Source organism: Lichenostomus cassidix, chromosome 1Aa, assembly GCF_008360975.1.
Source record: "Lichenostomus cassidix isolate B80296 chromosome 1Aa, HeHo_3.0, whole genome shotgun sequence".
Classification (NCBI taxonomy): Eukaryota; Metazoa; Chordata; class Aves; order Passeriformes; family Meliphagidae; genus Lichenostomus; species Lichenostomus cassidix.
The window spans coordinates 13,320,762-13,341,684 of record NC_139480.1 but is presented as its reverse complement, the minus strand read 5'-3'; the positions used below and the strand labels follow the sequence as shown (position 1 = coordinate 13,341,684).

Sequence of the window (20,923 nt, the reverse complement as noted above, 5' to 3'; positions counted from 1 at the left end):
TTCTTCTTTTTTCTTTTTTTCTTCTTTTTCTTCTTTTTTTCTTTTTTCTTCTTTTTCTTCTTTTTCTTCTTTTTTCTTTTTTTCTTCTTTTTCTTCTTTTCTTTTTTCTTTTTTCTTTTTTCTTTTTCTTTTTTTCTTTTTTTTCTTTTTTTTCTTTTTCTTTTTTTTTTTTTTTTCTTTTTTCTTTTTTTCTTTTTTTTCTTTTTTCTTTATTTTTTCTTTTTTCTTTTTTCTTTTTTTCTTTTATTTTCTTTTTTTTCTTTTTCTTTTTTTTTTTTTTTTCCTTTCGTGTGTGTATAGGTGTGGTTTTGGGTTGTTTATTTGGTTGGTTGGTTGTTTTTTTGCAGGTTTTTTCCTGCTTTTTTTTTTTTGTGTGTGTGAGTATTGAGTACATCTATGCTTCAGCATTTTGTCTATTTGTGCTTAAAACTAAAGCACTTGAAATTTGACATAAGGCATTATCCTCTATATTTGACATAATCCTTTCTCAAATAAAGTTTTATTATTTAAACTTTACCTCTAAAGTCACTAGAATGCTTGTTTAAAAGCAAATTAACCATCAGTGTTGCAGCCTTTAGTTCACTTCAGTACTGTGAAGAATGATGTCAGCTGTTTAGCAGAGAATCCTTTGGACAGGATTTCCGTAACTAGAAATTACACTTTAACTCCTGTGTAACTTTAAGTTGCAAACAGGAATGTGTCAGGAAGGGTGGATAAGGCACCTCCTGTACTGGAATCATCATTTATTGCTGGTCCCTTCAGCTCTTGCTGTACTGTGGCAAGTACTGCTGGAGTTTAAGCCTCTGTTACATGATCTGCAGAGAGCATGCACAGCCCAAGTGCCAGGCAGGTTCCTCTCCTTCCTTTCCATGCTGGTAAAACCCACCAGCTCCAACTCCAAATTTTCTCACTGTAATCAGCCTTTGTGCAAGTGAAGTCACTCCCCAGTGTGAGCATGCAGTGATGGCTCCCAGGTCATCTGCAAGAAATCAGCAGGGAAATTCCAGGCCTCAGACTGTGCAGAAGGCAAGGGGCTTGCAGGACTGGAAGAGCTCTATTTATGTCGTCCAATTCTGCTGTAACAAAATCATAACTGTGCTGAGCTGCTCAAAGCAGGGACTGTGAGGCTGCATTTGTGCAATGGTAATTGCATCTGCCTGGAAATATCTGAGTTTCTTTGTCTGTGAGAGCCCCATTGGGATCCTGTAGGTGCACATCGCTGTCAAATTTGTAAATATCTGAGTGAGAGACCAGCCTTCTGTCTTAGCCTGATGGATAGGGGCCTTATGTGGAGAGCTGCATGCCTTCTAAATAACCAGGTGATCAGAAATAAGGAAATACTGAGGTTAAAGATGCTTTATAAAGTCATGCTTACTAAGATCACAGTTGCTAACCATGGATGTTATGTTCTTTATGGGGTTTTTCCTGTTTTACTAGCAGCACAGCTGACCTTGTTAATGATTTTAAAACACCTTTCACAGAAAGATGTTTGGTTTTAATTAAGCATAAGGGATGAAAAGCACTTAGCAATTGAGTATTTCCAAAAAGTGTTTTCCTGTGGCATCATATTTTGTTGAAAGGTACCCTGATGTCTGGTGTAATACAATCCAGAGCAATTCAGAAGATATGGGAGTGAAGTCAGCAGGATTCTTCTCAAGTAACGTATTTTGTTCTATATAATTTCTTTACTAATCTTTGCATGAGTACTCCTAATTGCTTTTTGAACAGTTTCTAGAATTTTCAAGTTATGGTGAGATTTTCTGGAATCAGAATGGCAGTCTTCTCTCCTGCTTTTGACTGGAGCAGAGTTATTTTAAGGATAGATGGGGAGCCATCATGCCTCCTGCAAGGTTTTTATTTCCCTCTTATTCAACTTTTCTCAGTTCAAGGGCAAGTTTATTATTTGTTTACCACTGAGCCAAAAAAAAAACCAAAAAAACCCAGTAAATTTGGGGTTGTATAACTTTCTTTTCCCCAGCAATTTAGTTTATATAGAAATCAATCCAAGATATTTCGCAAAATCACTAGGTAAGTTTACACAAAAATACTCTAATTTTTAATATATGTATTTATGCCTCATTGATTACTAGTGAGATCTGAGGATCTAAATCTTGGTAGTTGATCCAATGCTCATGTCAAGTAAACATACTGCATATAGCCAGGGAGTTATAAATTGTTGAAAATGGCTTCAGAATCTTCATATAATTACAGACTTAAGAAATTCAAGTAGAAAGGTAAAGGATGCATGGAAGGATTTGAGGGCAGAACATTTTTACTTCTTTGTTATTAATTTTGGTTATTAATATAGCTATTTAAAGCTTTCACATCAGCTCTTCTATACAAAAGGAAATGAGGAAATGTGTTTTATACTGTCTGAGTACTCATATCACCAAAACATTGATATAAGTAATACACATGTCAAACAAACTGCATGGTCTCTGAACCTTCTCTCCTGTAAGGTAAAGGGAAGAACTTCAGCCTCAAACTTAATTCTCTTTCCTGCAAACAGGAGAAGATATAAGCTGTTTTCCTCAGAGCCTTTGGGATGTGCTTTCCTCAGCTTTCTGGTAAAGAACAAGACTGGTTTGCTCTTCCCTTTCAAGGAAGTTTTCCTTATTCCAAGAGATGCCACCCCTATTTTAAGCATAAGGAGTTGCAGCTCGCTGTTGGATGTGTCAGAAGGATGACATACCCCAGCAATTTAAGAGGATAATCTCTGGGTGAAATGGCTTTGGGTAGAGATATGTCTGTAAGTCACAGAAAGGTCAGAGCATGACAACTAATCTCCCTCTGGTGGGGGTGCCTCTCTGCCATTTCTGTCTCAGCTGAGCAGGTTCAAGTCTATCCTGTAATCTGCTGTGAAAACATTGAGTCTGTTCAACCAAAACAAAGTGTTGCCGAGCCCCCGTGATAACAAAGCAGTGGTCTGTTAATGTGCCCCAGTCTAACCTTAATCCATTTTTCAAGGCTTGTAGCTACTTGTTAAACCAAATGCCATTGACAAACTTCGTTAAAGCTCCTGTTCTTCCCCCACACTGTGTGTTTCCAGCCTCACCTCCAGCACTGCTGCTTGAAGACTATTATTTGTTTTTATTGCTACTGTAAATCTCCAGAAGATAAAGATTTCACCTCTGTACAAGGTTTTGCAATCATTACACCTTCAGATAAAAGCAAATAGATTCATGCTTTAAAATCAGAGAAAGGTGACCCTTGGCTGCCTTTCGTGTCCAAGCTGACCATGAAAATGTTACTAGACATATGAGAATCTGGCAAAAGTAAGGATTTGTTTGCTTGAGAACTGGTTTACACGTAAAAGCCCTATACTGAAACATACACTTAGAACCTTTTTAATTAATTAAGTAATTAGTGAAGCATTGCTGAATACTCAAGCACTTTAGCTTGGTTTCTGCAGGTGCTTCTTGCCAGTCCAGTCTCACCCATGTTCCACGTGAGTTATCCACAGGTAATCCCATCAGACAGGGGCTGCACTGGCACAGAGTAGCAAGACAAAGTTCTTGAGTACATGCAGACCACAATCCTGGGTCTTGTGTCTGCTAGGAAAGTCCAACACCATATGAAATAGCCTGTTCCACTGCCATCCTGAACACCACAGGTCAGTTTGCTGAACCTAGTTCAGTTCCAGCTCTGCTTACAGCTGTGCAGACTATTCCCATGGCTGTTTTTTGTAAGAGAGCACACATGGTTAAGCCCTGGTCTGTCTTTCACACCCCATAGTGGATTAGGCAAGACCCGGGAAGAGTTTCAGTTGTTTCTTCCATGTTACAACACAGTCTTGCCCAAAGGCATTTTGAGACAAGATCCCATATGGTTGTTGAATATGTGGCGTGCTGTAAACCAGCATGAGAGGAGGGAGTGACTTTGGGAGTTGTGGTATGACTGTAAATAATAATTCCCTTCCAAGTCAATTGATCAGACAAATGCTAATTGTTGTTAGGGCACCATGGTAAAGACAAAGCTATCGAACTTCATGTCAGCTAAGGCCTCTGGTTTTGTTCCAAATGGCTTTATCTACTACTCTTAAAACACTTGGAATTTGGGAAGTACCACTACCATCAAGCCCCCATGTGTAATTTTCCTACAATGGGGTAAAGCTCTGTGTTACCCTCTCTGTTCTTGCCTGACATTTGAATTGCCAGGGTTTGATTTTGTTTGGTTTTAGTGCTATTGTGCGTTGTACTGACATTTTTATGAAGCTGTTTTTTATAACACCAGGATTTTCTATTTAAGAGGTAGTAGATGAAACATAACATGTCACTTTGTGAGAGGTTAGGATTATTTTCTCCTGTATGTCTCGGTTTGTGCTGAATTTCATCTCCTATTTTAATTTGCAGTCAGTGTTTCATAAGGTCCTTTTGCAATTCTTCACAATCAGCTTCCACCGTTATTACCCTGTGTAACTCAGCACCTCCAGCAAGCTGTCACCTACTTACCCATCCTTCTCCACATTGTTTAACAACATGTTGAGCAGCAGGAGCTCCAGCACAGATCACCAAGTGGAGTTTCACTCTCTGAGAAAGCTGAGTAATTTCCTACTATTTTCTTTGATCAGTGTTGTATACATGTAATGACCTCTCCTCATGTTTCAAAACTACTTAGAGTCCTTAAAAACTTTATTATAAATCTTGTTGAATGCCTTTTTGAAATTGAACTAGGTTATCCACATACCTGTTGACTCCTTCAAAGAACTTCAAAGAAAGTAACTTTCTCTTGCATTTATCAATCAGAATCTCCCTCAGGAGCTGAAATTTGTTCTTTCTGCTGTAATTTCTCCCTTGGTCTTACTGAGCCTTTGTCCACAAGATCAAAAGTCTTTTGAAAAATCAGAAAATCCAACTCCAGACAACTCAGGGAATTGTGAAATGGATTCTTGTTCTCATGCTGTCTTTGTCCTTTTGCAGTACAATGCTCTATGGTGAATGACAGAAGATTCTGCAATGGAGTACCTTGGGATAAGAAAAGCAGTGAGCCGTTGGGACAAATCTGTTCTTCAGGTTTGAATTAAAAAGGGACAGTTTCCAAGGGACAGACCAACTTGTGGGAGGCTTGTGAGGCTTGTTACCTGGTGATGCCTCTCAGGGACATGCGTGAACAGGAAAGCTGGACATAATAAAAGAGACAGCCCCACCAAGAACTGGGGACTAGAGGCAAAGATAACCTAGTTTGCATAGTGCTCATCCTTGGACTCCAAAAAAATTCTTTTCAACAAGGGACTCTGGATTAAACCAGACTCCAGAATACTTTCGAGCAAAGAGCTATTTGTTTTAAAACCACAGGCAAGCATCTGTAGACACGTCTCATGTCCCAAAAGGATTGATATGTAAATCTGGTCACCTCTATGCTTGAAACAAGGGTGTATTGAAATCAGTAGTTCCAATACAAGGGTGTATTGAAATCAGTAGTTCCAATATAGGTGCCTCTGTCATGTTGTTTGAGCATCAAGTGAGCAATTTATATCTTACATATACTGATTGTATAGGATCACATATGTATATGTACATATGTACAGTTTATACACACAAAGATGTAAATGTATTTATATATAAATAGGCAGATGTATATAGATATCTATGTATATATTGTAACTGTAGAAGGAAATATCCTTAGGTACTAAGGACATTCTAATAGTGATTGTTCATGGGCTGTGATCCTTCATAAACTCTGTGGACATGGATCCTTGCTCTGTTTCTGCCTGATGACTTCATTTTGTACATGAAAGAGTTGTGTGAGCAGGTGTTTCAGCCATCACCTGACTGGCAGCTTATGCTGAAATGATCATCTATGATTACTCCTAAATCTGTCTCTGAATTGCTGCTTGCCAAGACACTGCATGTCTGTCTCTGGTGTTGTGTAAGTTGATATTTAGCTACCTGCCAGTGAATGTCATGGGAGTGTGATCAGGAAAGTCAGGTTTGCATAACAATAACCTGTCTTTGTCCCTCTTTATTACCCCTCGACTTACATGTCTCCCGCAGACTTTATCAATGCAAGGTTTATATCATTGTCTAGGTCACCAATGAACAAAGGAATTGTGGCAAAAAGATCCCAGTCCTGTGGCATTACTGCTAAATGTGGTCTTGCTCATTGGTGACTTGCAATGATCAATATTTTGAGATAAATGAAAGAATCAGTTTTTAATCCACATATAGTTAATTACCAGGCAATTACATATTATTTGAATTTTTAAAACCAAACACAGTGCTGTGCTAATGCCTTGGAGGAATTAACACTGCATTAAGATGGTTTTCTTTATTCAACAGACCTGGAAAAATAAAATAATTTAAAAAATCCCAAAAAACAAAAAAGCAAACAAAATAAAAAAAAAAACCTAGCCCAATTTCATTTCCTTTTTACTACCAGCCAGCAAAGTGCTCTGAACTGAAAGGTTAAGGACAATCTCCCCACTTGGGATCTCCTTCTCCTTTTAGCAGGACCTGCTGCTGGCCAAATGCTGGTTTCTGCTGCAATACCTAATGAAGAAAAATACCTTTAGGTAAAGAATGCACTGGGAATATTTGGCTCGAGAAAACACAGCCCCAGAGGAAAAGTTGGATCTGTGAATTATATAGGTAAAGTCACATGAGAAGCAGGGACCATCACCTGGGGACTGTCCTGCCTGGCACAGCCCAGACCCAGCAGGGCACCCATCCCTGGACACTGAACTGCTCCAGCCAGGACCTGACAACCCACAGTGGCTCAACAAACCTCTCTGGGAGAGGAGCTTGTGCATGTTTAGAGCAGCTCAAATGCAAATGTGTGCTGTATTTTGGGATTACCGATAGTGCCTCAGAACAATGCACCATAATGCAGCTCCCAGGTCCTGCCCTGGTTGCCTCCCTGGTTCCTCCAGCCCTGCTTACTTGCTCAGAGACAGGAGTGTTCATCTTCTGCAGAAATACTCAAATACCCATTGCAGCCTCCACGAGCAGTTCCCTGGGGCCTGTGAGATCCCCATGGGGTAACAGAGAGCTCTGCCTGGGGTGGTGTCCACCTGTGCAGGACAGGCACAAAGCAAAGCAAAGGTGTGCAAACCAAAGGAGCCTGCAGAGAGCCAGCAGCTCTGAGGATGCCAGATCCCTCTGTCTGCATCTAAGAACAGCCAGAGGGGCAAACACTGTTCTGTGCATCCTGTTAAGCCTTCCTGTATAGCTTTCACTGGTGACCTATCAGCTTCTAAAATCTTGCCTATAAAACACTGAAATACACTTTGCCTCTAGTATCACACCTGTCCAAGTAGAGGTGGGAGAGAAGGAAATGAGCTGGAGCTGGCTGAGCACACTTTGAGCACACTGCTCGCCTGGAGATGCCCAGCTGCAGTCAGCAGCATTACAGGCTGTTCTGGGCCCTGCAGCAAGTCCTTTTCATCAGCACTTGCTCCCCAGATGCTGCTCTCAGGAGGGGCCTCTCTGTCCCTGCAGCCCAGCAGCCCTCGGGGTGATTCCACTCACAGATCAGGAAAGTCCAAAAGGTTGGTTCAGGCCCCAAAAGGACAAGGCACCTCTGGGTGATGGGCAGGTGTGGCAGAGCCCAGGGCCATGGGAGATGCTCTGTGCTCCTGCCTCATTCATTGGCACTTCCTTCTGCATAAGAGCCTCTCCAGTGGGCTCAGTGTCAGCTAGGTGCTGGTCAGAAATGGGCAGCAGCAGCACCAGGAGGGAAAAATAATTTCAAAACTGGAAGACTGCAGGATTCTCTGATGTCTTTCTGTGCTGGGTGACTAACACACCACACAGCCACAGTGTTTGTAAGTAGACTCTCTGTATTTTTAGCAACTGATCTATGAGATCATTTTGCTATTTTCAGTTGTTTGTGACTTGGGACTTTTCTTCTGGGAGCACAGTGAGTGGGAAGGAACACATACCTTCAGCTTCCAGTGAGGGGCTGAGCAGACCCTGTGTACACAGTAAATGAAACACATTTTCTGAGGAGATTACCTCCCCGGAGCATCATTAGTCCATTAGTCCATTATCTGCAGCACTTTGAGAAATGCCCTCTAGTGTTCTTCTAAGATGCAGGAGAAAAAGCACATACCCAGGAAAAGTCCAGACAGTCATCATTGAACTGACCAGTAGCTTCCATAAGCAGTCTGTCTGCAAGCCTGGATGGCATCTCCCATGCCCCATTCACAAGCAAACAGCACCTTACTAAAAGCAGGAAATACAATTCCTGCACATGCCTTTTGGTGCCTTGATGGATTCAGTGCAAGGTGTCTCCCAGCCCATTTCCAAACCCTGCATGCCCTGCAGCATCCCCAGCGTTGACACAGTGCAGGATAGCAGTGCCTGTGTCTGGCAGCTGGGCACCATCAGCAGCCCCAGCCTTCCAAAGGGGCAGCTTGATCCTCTCCCTCTTGCCTGCCCCTCTCTTGCCTGCCCTGTGGCATTAGTGTGCCATTCCAGCAGCTCTCATCTCAAAGCACAAAGACCCTGACCCTGAGTGCTGCTGCTCATTCAACGAATAAGGATGCAATAATTAATTGACTGAGAGATAAACCACAGATTTAACTCTACGTCAAGCCTGCAGGATTCCCTCAATGCCACCCACGCTGTGCTAAAACTGTGGATTCCTGCATGGATGCCAGAATTTTAACGTGTTAAACACAGACAGCCTCCTGCCACCAGGGCAAGGCTTAGAAGAGATGAGTTACTGGGTTTGCCTGTACATGGTACAGCCCTGGCAGGGCAGGGGTTGGAATGCAGGGCTGCTGGACACAGCTTCCTGCCCTTCTGCCTGGCACCTTACACACAGCCTTAGCCCCTTGCTCCACCTTACAAATTTGTTTCACATTGTAGATGTGATTTCTTGGTAGCAGCGTCCCCCTGGCATCACATCCCACCAGCCTGAGTCCTCTGTTACCTTTCTTTTCTCCCCCATTGGCAATGTATGGACATGCACCAGCATCTCTCATGGGATCCATAATCTCCCACTGCAATGGGCCCTATAGAAAGGAGCTTATTCCCCTTCCCCAACAAACCTGCACCACATCAACCTCTGCTCAGCATCCCACCAGCCAGGCCACTGTCCCACAGCAGGACATTGCCACTTGGCTCACATTGCAGACCTGATGACCTTCAAGACCTTGGCAGAGCAGCAGGGTTTCCAGCCAGGATGAAATTCTGGCCCTGGAAACCTGAGGGTAAACCCAGGGCCAGACAATCTCAATTTCATTTGGGCAGACCCCCAAGTTCAATGTAGTTTTTTCATGTTGAGAGCTTTGGCAGGGCTTCCACAAGTGAGATCTGAACAAGGACCCAAAAACCCCACATGGAGCCACAGTTCACTGGAACTGCTCACAAGCAGCCTGACAGCCACCTCTGGCCTGTCTGGGCCAGTGAGAAACAAGTGCCTCAGCCTTGGGAGTTTGTGTTTCCACAGCTTCAGGTTCACCAGCTCAGCCACAGAAGTTTTAAGCTACTTTATTACATTTTCTACAGTTCTTATGGAAGTACAAAAAGGCACTTTTAGTACCAAAAGGAGACTGTTTATCTCTTTTTATTTCCTTTTGGGTTAGGAGAGTGCAAGAAAATATGAACTTGCTTTCTCCAAGAAAACAAGCTGACCTTTGAGTGTTCTAAAAGCCTTTATACAACAATTTGGGCAAAGAGAACTGGAATTTCTTCTGTGAAACATTTTTTTTCCTTAAAAAATGCCAGTTGGCTAAAACCAGAACAGTTTGCAGAAAGGCTTGGTTTAAGTGAATCTGTCCATTTGATAGCTACTTAGAAAACTTTTGAACGGCTGAAATGCTGAATTTGTCAGCACAATTCTTCAAATATTAATTTAATCTACAATTGGAGTTTAAAAGAATATTATCAAAATTTTAAAATTAGAAAAAATAAACACAATTTAAATAAAAATGAAGTAATTCTGCATTATTTAAACCCAAAATGTTTGAACTGACCTAATCCAAAACACATTGTCATCATCAGTTCATGACAGCTTCGAATTTGGCTTTCTGGGGAGTCGAAAGTTCACTCCCTCCCAGGTAAAGATGCTCTGGAAAGTTTCAGGGAAGTGGAGACCAGGCTGTGGGTTGAAGTTTCATGCCTGTGCTCTAGAGAGAACTGGGGAACCTTGTGCAATGGCATCACTGCCCCCTTTGATAGTTTTCAGCTTTCAGTACAGCTCTTATTCAAAGACACAGGTGAAGCATTTCTGTTTCTCTCCCTCATCACCAAAGGCAGTGCAATACATCTAATGAAAAGAAGAGCAAACATTAAGCTAAAGGCACACATTGGTCTTGCCAACCAACATTAATGCTAACTAATTTTAAAAGGCTTATTACTGTTTTGGTGTTGCTTTTTATAAAAAAAGAAAAAGAAAAAAAAAAAAAAAGAAGGTGGTCTGGGCTGGAAGTACTGTGAGGCATGTTTAGAGCAAGATAAAGGTCTAAGTAATACGCATAATATTGTCCTGAATACATATTGGGAATAACTGGTGGGTGTGGAAAACCAAAGGAAATAATTGAAAGTGGGAGTGTGAAATGGTTTTTTCCATTTGGGGTTTTTTGGGTTGTTTTTTTTTTTTTTTTAGCCCTGCTTTCTGCACCAGAGAAAGCACAGAAAACGAGTTACATTCATTCTAATTTTGGAATGAACTGGGGGGTTCAGGTTCAAAATAAAAATGAAAGTCTTTATCCTGCAATAATACTCTCCAGAGCCTGTGCTGGCAAGGTACTCCTGCACTCCTGTCTGGGTGAAGTGGTGCTGCACATGGCCTAAAGCTCCATGACACACCAAAGTCACCAAACATGGTTCATTTCAGACACCTTTTGTTGTGGCTTAGGGCCAAGTAAGTAATACTTATATTTGCACAGCACATTTCTTAATGCACTGGGGTTGCAGCCAAGAGGGTTTTGTGCAGCTGTGGCATTCTCATTCAACTTCCAAATACCAAATCAATTTGCTGGTTTGTGGTTGTTACAGAAGACACTAAGGCCTGTCTTTCCTCCTTATTTTTTTTGATAATGCATCCTGCTGCAAATTCTCCTGAGAACCACTACTGTTGACTTTTATCTTCCCAAGGTTGAAACAACATTTTAATATAATCATATATATAAGTGGTCATATCTGTATACACTGCTCATATATATAAGCAGTGTATAATCAGTGTCTGTCTGCCCTTGCTCACGTCCCCAGCTGGACCCAGAGATGCATTGTTTGAAATACAGTAGACAAAACCATTCCTTCTCTTAGTTGATCATCCCCAAGCTCTTTTCCTGGCAGCTTGGCATGAGGCTCCTCCATCTGGAATTAATATCTGCTCTTCAAAAAATCACCGATTGCTTATGTTTTTCCCTCCTTACTGTTTAGCCTAATATTTTCCTGAACAGCCAGGAAATAAGTGCCATTGTGGGTTTTTGAAGTTCACAGAGCTATGTGTGATTAACAGCAGTCAAGAAACAAAAGCATTAAGACTAAACGTTTCTAATAAATATAATTGAGAGAGAAAGAAGTCTGAAGGCATTTCTACATTTGAAACAGGTGATTCAAGGGTCATAAAACATTCATCACCATAAAAAAATATAAATGCCTGGAGCTTTTGGAGTAAATCCAGTACAAGCTCAAAGATCATCAGTCAGGGATGCCTTTAATAAATATTTAACTAATCAATCATTGGATCATGCAATTCCTAGTTCTCTTCTAGTAGACATTTTACCTATTAATTAATTTATCTATGCACTGAGCTCACACCACAGACCAGTGTTCTCCTATTCCTGTCCACCTTTCTGAACTCCCCTGTTGTTAGATGGAACAGGTTTCTTTTGAGTGCCATCTTTCTTTTAACTACTTATTTAGTATATTTATTTTGACAATCAAAAGTACTAAAAATGCTGGTTTTAATGCAGCCCCAGGCTAACAGCTTTGGGCCAAGCCGCTTTAGATTTCAGACACAAGAAGCCATTACTGGGCTTGATGAGGGTGCTCAGTTGCAGCCCAGTGGTGTGTTGTCTCACACCTAGCTTTGCCTCTTGACCATAATGCTGCTTGCTTTTCATAGCATTTTCTCTCAACAGGCCTACAAGATCTTTTACAGGGAAACTACTTGTAACTTCTACTAATCACAAAATAAATTAGGTAGAAACCCACATAGGAACACTGTAGTTAGGATCTAGAGCTGCATCTTGCTGAAAGAGACAGCTGACATCTCCTGCAGTGAAAGACTGTGTTTGTCCTCCTCAAAGGACAACAAAATACAAGGATGTCCCACCACTGTGGACAAACAGACACATATATCCATCCTGCACCCCTTCAAAGTTGCAAAGCCTTCATGTTCAGTGGTGGGCTCACTCTCAGGCTGGTGCTGCTTCCTGGAGGCTGGGATTTTCTGGAGTAATCCCATGGACATAAGAGCACATCCATGTGTTTTGACATAAGGGTGATAACTGAATGCCTTCACAGCTGGGTTCAGCAGCATGCTGGAGTGAGGTTGCTGGTCAAACTTGGCACTATGTGATGGGATTGTGAGCTCTGGGAGAAGCAAATATTAATCAATCTCAGTATTTTCAGCAACAGCTTCAGTTACATGAAGAGCCATCTCATTCTGTGAGCACTTTCCCCACATCCCATTATGGTCCAAGCAAGTTTCCCAGCTGCCTCCTCTCTCCTGTGCTGGGGCACTCCTTGGTGGGAGGGTAGGGGATTGTGTCTCCAGGCCTCTGTGCTCCCAGAATGAGTAGCTGCTCCCCAGCTGGCAGACAGCTGGCAGGGACACTGCCACCCCATCCTCACCGTGGGGTTCCCTGCAGAGCCTGTGGCAGCACAAATGACTGCACAGCAAGTGCACAGGACAGTCCTTGCATCACACATGTCACCGTGTCATTTGTCACCACTGCTGCAGTGTGACTGCTGATCTCCCACTGATTGAAATTCTTTTTAATGACAGTAGATGGACTTTAAAGCCCCAGAGGAGTGGCTTCAGGCAGGGGAAGGTCGATGTGTGGCTCAGTCTTGCTGGGCAATTCCATACACTAAAGCTTAGCTGAATTTGCTAGTGGTTAGTGAGAAATGTGTGGATGTGCCTCTGCTCCAGGAGAAACATGTCCACCAACTCAGGCAGCCCCTGGCTGCTACGACCTACCCTGGCTGTGTGGGGATATAAACAAATTTTCCATGACTTGCCTAAGTGGCAGGCTGCATGCTTGTGATGGGCACAGTCACAGAGAGGGATTTATGAGGCTTCCAGTGCTGGCAGGGAGCTACCAGGACAAGCACTCCTTGTAAAAGGAGCCAGCACAACTTGGCCACTTACCATAAATCTGGTGAGGCCACATATGGGCTCAATGCCTGAGGGCAGGTATGGCTGGGAGGGGTTCAAGCAAAGGAGAGATATCATGTAGATAAACAGGAACAAATATGATTTGTTTTTTCAATGAAAAAGCTACTTTTTGAACAAAAATAAGAATCCCTGGAGGAGTTGGGGTGCTGCTGCTCCCTCATCCTTTGCTTCCGTGAGCAAGGCAGGGACCTGCAAAGCAGCTGCCAAGCAAACCCAGGGAGTGTGAGTCCAAGGCACGTGGCAACTACAGCTGGCACTGTCTCAGCCCCAAGGCTTTGTTCTCCTGGGACTGAAACCATTTAGGGTGTCTGTCCTTGACGCTGGTCTCATAGGAATCACGATAAATCAGACACAGATCCCATCAAGTCACATGGTGCCACCTGTACCTCATTGCTCAGTCTCTCACATGGCATTTCACAAGAATTCCCATACCTTTTGGTGCAGGTCTCCTTTTCCATACATTTTAAAGGAAGTTAATTAACCTGAGCCTGTTAATGTGTAAACCAAGTTGAAACATTTGCTGGTAAAACATAGAGCTCAGGTTGATAATGACAACTGGAAATGGTGCTAGAGCAAAATGTAGCATCTGGAAACAGAACAGCTGGGTATGCACACAAAGCTGAGCTGGTTTGATGGGGAGCATTGATTTTCCCCTAGAGTCAATTGCTGCCACACAACTTCTCAAATACTCCCTGTTCCCACTTTGTTCCAGAGCTAAAAACCACCTTCAGCACTGGGGAAAGGATAGATGAAACAATAGCCCTTTTTTTCTTTTCTGTTCTTGGAAAATCAGGAAGAGCAAATTGTGAGGGAAAAAAGAAGAAACAAATACATATCTGCCAAGAATAGGTTTGTCCCTTTTGCTAGTGGGCTGAGCAGAGCTCATAGCATCTTTTTCAGGAGAATCATGACTGTGGTGAAAATTACAACTCTGGTGTCAGAAAATTCTAAGTTTTCCCACATGAAATGACCAGAGGAGATTTTTTTCTCACTGAAGACTTTTAGCCTCTTCCCCAATGGCAACACAGGAGTTAAAAGTGCAAGCAACTTCCCTCAAGTGACAGGACTATATAAATATCTGTCTCAAGGGCAATAGAAATGAAAGTACTTTAAGTGCAATTGGAAAATCCTTCATTGTTTCTTACTGGGTACAACCAAACAGAATTAAATCTCAATTTTTTTCCTTACTTGGGGCTGTGCATTTTGTAAATAAAGGAAGATAAATGTACAACCATCCACCTCTGGCAGCTCATGTGGTTGATTCTCTGGGCACAGGGGCTGTAGCAAACCAACTTCCAGAGTGAGGCAACGACTCATCTGTACTGAAATCAGGCCCTATTTTTTCTTTCAGCTTGAGAAGGTCCAACATCAACATTGCTGTCATAGCAGCTGCACAGGGAAATAAGTGATTTCCTGTCTGAGCGTGTTCCATCACTCAGCGCTTTATTTTTGTGCTAAACCAAAGCCAGGCATGTCACCCCACCCTGTGCTGGGGCACTCTTCCCCATTCCCTGCCACTGCAAAGGCACTAGGAAACATTGCAGGGACAAACCTGTCACAAAATGCCCCCTCAGTACCTGTGCCAAATGCCTTCTCCAGAAGTGTGCTGACAAGACAGAGGTTTGTGGACCTTCAGAACAGCCAAAGACTATCCTTTCAGCATATACCACTTTCTCCCAGAGCTGTCAACCTGGTCCTGGTTTTGGCTGGGATAGAGTTAATTTTTTTCCTGAGTAGCTAGTACAGTGCTGTGTTTGGGATTTAGTGTGAGAATAATGTTGATAACACACTGATGTTTTAGCTGTTAGTAGTGCTGACCCCTAAGTCAAGGACTTTTCAGTGTCTCATGCTGTGCCAGGGAGCAGGTGCACCACAAACCAGGAGGGAGCATGACCAGGACAGCTGACCCGAACTGGACAAAGGGATATTCCATACCATAGGAAGTCATGCCCAGTCTATAAACGGGAGGGTTGGCTGGGAGGGGCCCATCCCTGTTCAGGGACTGGCTGGACGTTGGTCAGTGAGTGGTGAGAATTGTATTGTGCATCACATGCTTTTTTCCCTCGGGTTTTATTCCTTTCACTCTATCTCTCTTTTCCATTACAAGGGGTGCTGCTAATATTATTATTATATTTTACTTTATTTCTGTTAATTATTAAACTGTTTTTGTCTCAGCTCACAGGTTTTTTACAGATTCTCTTCTTCATCATAATGGGACCACAGAGTGGGTGGTGAGCAAGTGGCCATGTGGGGCTTTATTACTGCCTGGGGTTAAACCATGGCACATTGGCACAACTTTCAGTCCTAACTTGCTCCAGAACCCAGGGGATAATGAAACCTTCTGTCTGTGTAAATAATGGCGACAAAACCCCCCAGATATTGTCCACTCTTACGTTTTTTCTTTTCATTAGTAATAATTCTTACAATAAGACAAAAGACTTAACCAGCATCCTGAAAGGATCCTGCTATATGCAGTGCCTCTGACGTCCATGAGAGGGCTATGGGCAAGAGAATTTGGGTGTTTCTCACAAGCACAGAAATAGCATTGCCAGCTGGTTTCAAAATCCATGGGCACCCCCTGCTCCCCCACAAGCTTTTGCACAATCTCTGGCTCACACTGAGGTGCCCTTGCCTGAGCTGGAGCAGGACACAGCACCTGGGTGCAATGTGACTTCCTCTGCCCAAAGCAGCTCTCAGTGAAAAATTTGTTTAATGGCTTCATGTATTGAGGGGTTCTGCTCTCACCCTGGCTTCCCACAGGCTTCTGGGCAATTTTTTGCATTGTCAGAGTGTTTGAGACAAGTGCCAAGGACTGATTTTCTTAATATGACAATTAAAATAAACTTCATTTTTATCACATGTGGCTGAAAGTCTTTGTCAGATCCAAAATGATATGTTTTGTGTCTGATCAGGTTTGAATTTATTCTCATTATTAAATAAGGCAAGTTTCAGAATAAAACATGCTGCCAAAGTGGAAAAATTAGAGCACTTGAACTGACAACATGTAAAAATGGAATCTTGTCTCTATATGTGTATATTTTATCTCTATATATAACATATAAATAAAAGAATTTAATACCTTTTTCTTTTTGTATATATCATACCATTACCTTAATCAAAGAGATGCTTTCTAAATTAGATGTAGTTTTTGGTCAACACCAGAGAGGTTTTGGTGGAGTAAGCTATCCATCAGAAGGGGAAAAAAAAAGGAAAAAAAAAAGAAAAGAAAACCCTAAACTCTTTTCCAGGTCTGAGATTTTGTTTCCATTCACTTTTGCAGTCACCAAGAGAGCTGTTGGCTCTTCTGAGTGCACCTTGAGGGAAATTCAATCCAGTCCTGAGGTCAACATGAATGTCAGCATTACCTAGATGGACAGGTCCTGCTTGAGAGGTGCATGATCCATAGACTTTGCTGGTTAGTTGCAAAGGGCTGAATGTGCCCTTTAGATTGCTCCTTCAGCTCATCTGAGACTGTGCATTATCTTTGGGACATTAAGCACAGCAGGATGAGTTCTCCAGGGAAATTTTGCAGTGTTGCCAGCATTCTGATGGCTGGTGCCTTGGAACGCAATGTACTTCTATCTCCAGCTTCTGGATCATATGATTATGTGAGGATCTCAGCTTTCGTGACAATGAGAAGTAGGTTTATAGTCATTGAGACTGCAGAGAAAAGCTGGCAAATGTGACCTCCAAAACATAAAGCATTAAAAAAACAAATAAAAAATAGCTATATCAAGAGCCTGAATTTTAACTTAACTGCATGGCTTAAAAACAGCATTGTTTTGAGGACCAACTGTTAAATTTTGAATATTTGGAAATTTCTTGAAGAGGGGAAAAATTGCTCCTTGCTTTTTTCTTCTCTCCTCGCACTTCTTCCTTCCTTGCTAAGGCTCCAGCCTGTTGCTTGTGCCCCTTGATTGTTCTCAGTCCAGAGCTGCCATTGGACGCCAGTCAGACAGAGTGTGAGTACTGGGAATTTTCCAGGTTTACAAAATGTTTTCCTTGCATCTGCCAAAGCCAACGGCAGCCGTCGCTGAACACGTGCCACTGGAAAATCACAAGCGGGCTGAGCGCCAAGGATGCAGAGCTCTCCGGACGGAGGCGCGTCCGGCTCTTGTGAGTGCAGAGGACACGGAGCGAGTGAGAGCAGTCAGAGCAGCGCTGCCGGCTGACCTCGGGCTCTGAGCGTCCATCCACCGCTGCCTTCCGGCCGGGCACTGCGCGGATCCGCAGCGACACAGCGAGCCTTGTGCGGGGACAGCAAGCCTGCAGCTCCACGGGGGCACTGCTTTGGAAGGGAGCAGTCCAAGTGCAAGTAATGTGCTCCGCATGGAATGAACGATCTCAGCAAATGGCTCGCTGACATTGCATCGCAGCTCAGCAGGGACATCTCCAGCACCCTCGAATCTTGTGCCAAGCCGATAAACCCTCTCACTTGGAAATGGGAGCTCGTAAAAAGAGGCTAAAAAGGAAACTGCTGAGTAATTACGTACTGTGAGCACGAGAAGAAGAGTGCCACCAGTGTGGTGTGGGGAATTTTAAATTTATACTGTCCATGTATGTCCATACCCCCTGGCAGTGCACAAAACCGCGGGAAAGATATCTAAAAGTATGGAAGTTTTTGTCCCAGCCTTAAATGAGATATGACACACAGGGTTTGGTGAGGGAGTCCATTTGCTACTCTTTTTTTTATTTTTAATTTATAGCAACAATGAAAAAAATCAAATTAATCTTAGAAAAGGTTTTGACAAAAATTTTAGGGCCAAAATTCTGGCTTCCATTAACAATATGCATTTTAATCAGGTGCTTGAAATTAATATACTAATGTAGATTATGTGTGCATATGTTACGTGCCAAGCCTATATATACCTGTTTGAGGGAGCTGAGGGAGCTCCTAAAAAACCCAAACCGTCTGTTTTGGATGTTAACAGGAAAGCATGGAAAAGGTAGAGATTTTAGACACTATGTGTAGCCAAGAATTTGGTGCATGCTCAGTGCAGAAGGAAGGAAGGGAGGAAATACAAGAGGATTTATGCCTTTGCAGAGCCAGCCAAGCTGGGACAGCCCTGCATTTTGCTGCCTGTGCCGCTCAGCGGTGGTTGCAGCTTTATGTACCAAAATGCTGCCTGGGGCTGACAGGCTACCAGCAGGACTGATTAAACCAACTACTGGAAAAATCCCTGGGAAGCTCGTCAAAGCACAGCGTTTGCAGCGCTGGAACACGAGCTGTGTCAGCGCCTAGACTGACTCCTGGGTTTGGCAGCTCTGAGCTCCCCGTTCGCACAGACTCAGCGGCTGTGGCAGGGAGGTGGCAGGGAGGTGACAGGGAGGTGGCAACACCTCGGTGTCACCCGCAGCCCTGGGCACAGGTGAGGCACTGCCCACAGCTGGCACTGCTGACAGGCACGTGTTTGCTGAGGGACACATCGCAATGGCACCAGAGCCTGTAAATGACCCAAGCGTGGCCACAGAATTAAGCAACATGGATCTTCCTTCTAAGCTTTCTGTTCTTCAAAATTTTGTCCGAGTAAAGGGCTCGTTTGCGAGAATGATGAACAGATCATGAAATGGCTTGCACAGCAGGATGCTTACAATAAAATGGATTTGAAGCATAAAAAGCAGCATTATTGTTATTCCCTTGCCTGGCATCTTGCCAACCTCCTGCTGCCTTCTATCTCCCATCACAGAAGCTGGAAAAATTCCTCCAGGATTGATTAACATGAGAGAGAGCTGTGAAAAATGGAGGCAGTCTGAAGGAGGGAGGTGATGGCTGAAGGGAGAAACCAGGCTTGCAAGCACTGACACAAGCAGTTAAGCGCCTGGAGAGGTGGGAGAGCAATGAGAGTCTCTGCAAGAGGGAATAAGAAGGAAATCCCAGGCAACTTCTCTCTCTATGGGTGTTCCAGCCCTTCCACAAAAATGCTGCTTCAATACAAGAAAAATTCAAGAGTGGCAAGGGGAGCCACCTGCCCTCCAGTGCTGGCAGTCAGCAAACTGGCAAGGGCACTCCAGGGCAGGAACAGGACACATGGGCACGCTCCCAAATAATTTCCAGGCATGTTCCAGGAGTGATGGTGGACCAGAGATGGTTACAACCAGGTCACAGAGCCACCATGGTTTGGAGGCTGAGGCTTTATGAGCAGAAAGTCAAATAAACACCATGTCAGCTGTCTCAGAGTCCAGGAAGGGCCCTGGCCACATTTCATTTACTGCAGCTGAACCATCCTAGCAAACTAAGGTTTTCTGCTGCATTTTATAATACATTTTATACTTTGTTCATACTGCCACTCAACACATTAAAAAGGTCTAGAAAGTTCAGAAAACATTTTAAAATTAAACTGGGAGAAATCTCAAAGCAACCCTTATACCTGATTTCTAAAAATCTTCTGTGTGGGCCAGCTTTTTATTGTCTAAGTACTTGAAAACCTCGATTTGTCAGTTCACCTATAGATTTTTTTTTCTGTTTTCCCTGTGATATTGTTTTCCTAAGAAAATTTGACAATATTGCAATATGTTCTTTCTCAAAGAGTATCCTCATTTGCTCAATTTTCCTGCCAGAAGTTGTGCTTCTGTTGAATCCTGCAGTGTGACTGGCAGGATCACTGATGGCCCAATTTATTCCCAGACTTGAAGCAGCAAGAAAAGACCAGGGTCACTGTGTGCCTACTTGATTTGTTTCTGCTAAATGTCAAGGACTGAGGCAGTCTTGAGGAAAGATGTCAAACTTGCATCTACCAAAATACAGCACCCAGAGTACAGTTTTCTTTTTCTAGTTGAAGATGAACTTGGCCAAACTTGATCCTGACTTTTACCATAAAAGAGCTCACCCTTGCATTTGAAGAAATATGAACTTTTGCACTAAGGATTTATGAACTGAATAGCATTTGCATTTAATGACATTAAGAAAGGCTTTTTCACTTATATAGGCTGCTTGGGACTTGTTTAGTTTGTGTTTCATTTTCTGGAGAATTTAATCCAGTCAGATAATAACTGAATTAACTACACAGCAACATTTTAATTTTCTTATGCCCTCTTTTTCAGTTTTCACTTTACTTCTCATAGCTGTTTGAGTTATATTTAACCTGCATGTATTTTTGCAATTTATCATCTAAAATATATTATCTACCCAGTGCATTTCATTGCTTTCAAATTCTCAGCAGACTCTGTAACAATATCTATTGTGCCTCATTTGGCAGACAAATATTACCTGTTTGACCATCTGTATTCATGTACAGTTATTCCACCCAAGTCCACAGACTTCCTTTCTCACCATTTAGAATGAGAAATACTTGTACTGTTGAATAGATTAATTTTTATTTTGTGGTCTAATGTCCATGACCCTGATTTGAGTTATAAACCTGTCATTTGCCAGGGCTCGTTATCCACTGATTGCATAAGCTATTGTTACCAGGTTAAATTTAGAATTCATCTGAAAATCACAATTAATCATTTGACCAGCTCTACAAATAAGGTCAGCCAACATCTCCTGCCCCTGAGTTCAATAAGTTTGCTGCCAGACTGCCTTCTGAGTTTTAGCTGCCTTGATTTGTGTTCAAATCAGAAATATCTCATTTCAGATTCAAATTACAACACTAACTCAAATATGTTGGCAAATCTTTTAAAGACT

At 42.7% G+C, this 20,923-nt stretch overlaps 1 long non-coding RNA gene across 1 annotated transcript; it reads left to right on the top strand.

The window, feature by feature from the left end:
- The first annotated feature begins 257 nt into the window (after nt 1-257).
- Nucleotides 258-20,430, top strand: LOC146443190 (uncharacterized). The gene is made up of 2 exons (XR_014846282.1): nt 258-5,012; nt 16,577-20,430. It is a non-coding gene; the product is annotated as an uncharacterized LOC146443190 (long non-coding RNA).
- Nucleotides 20,431-20,923: the final 493 nt, after the last annotated feature.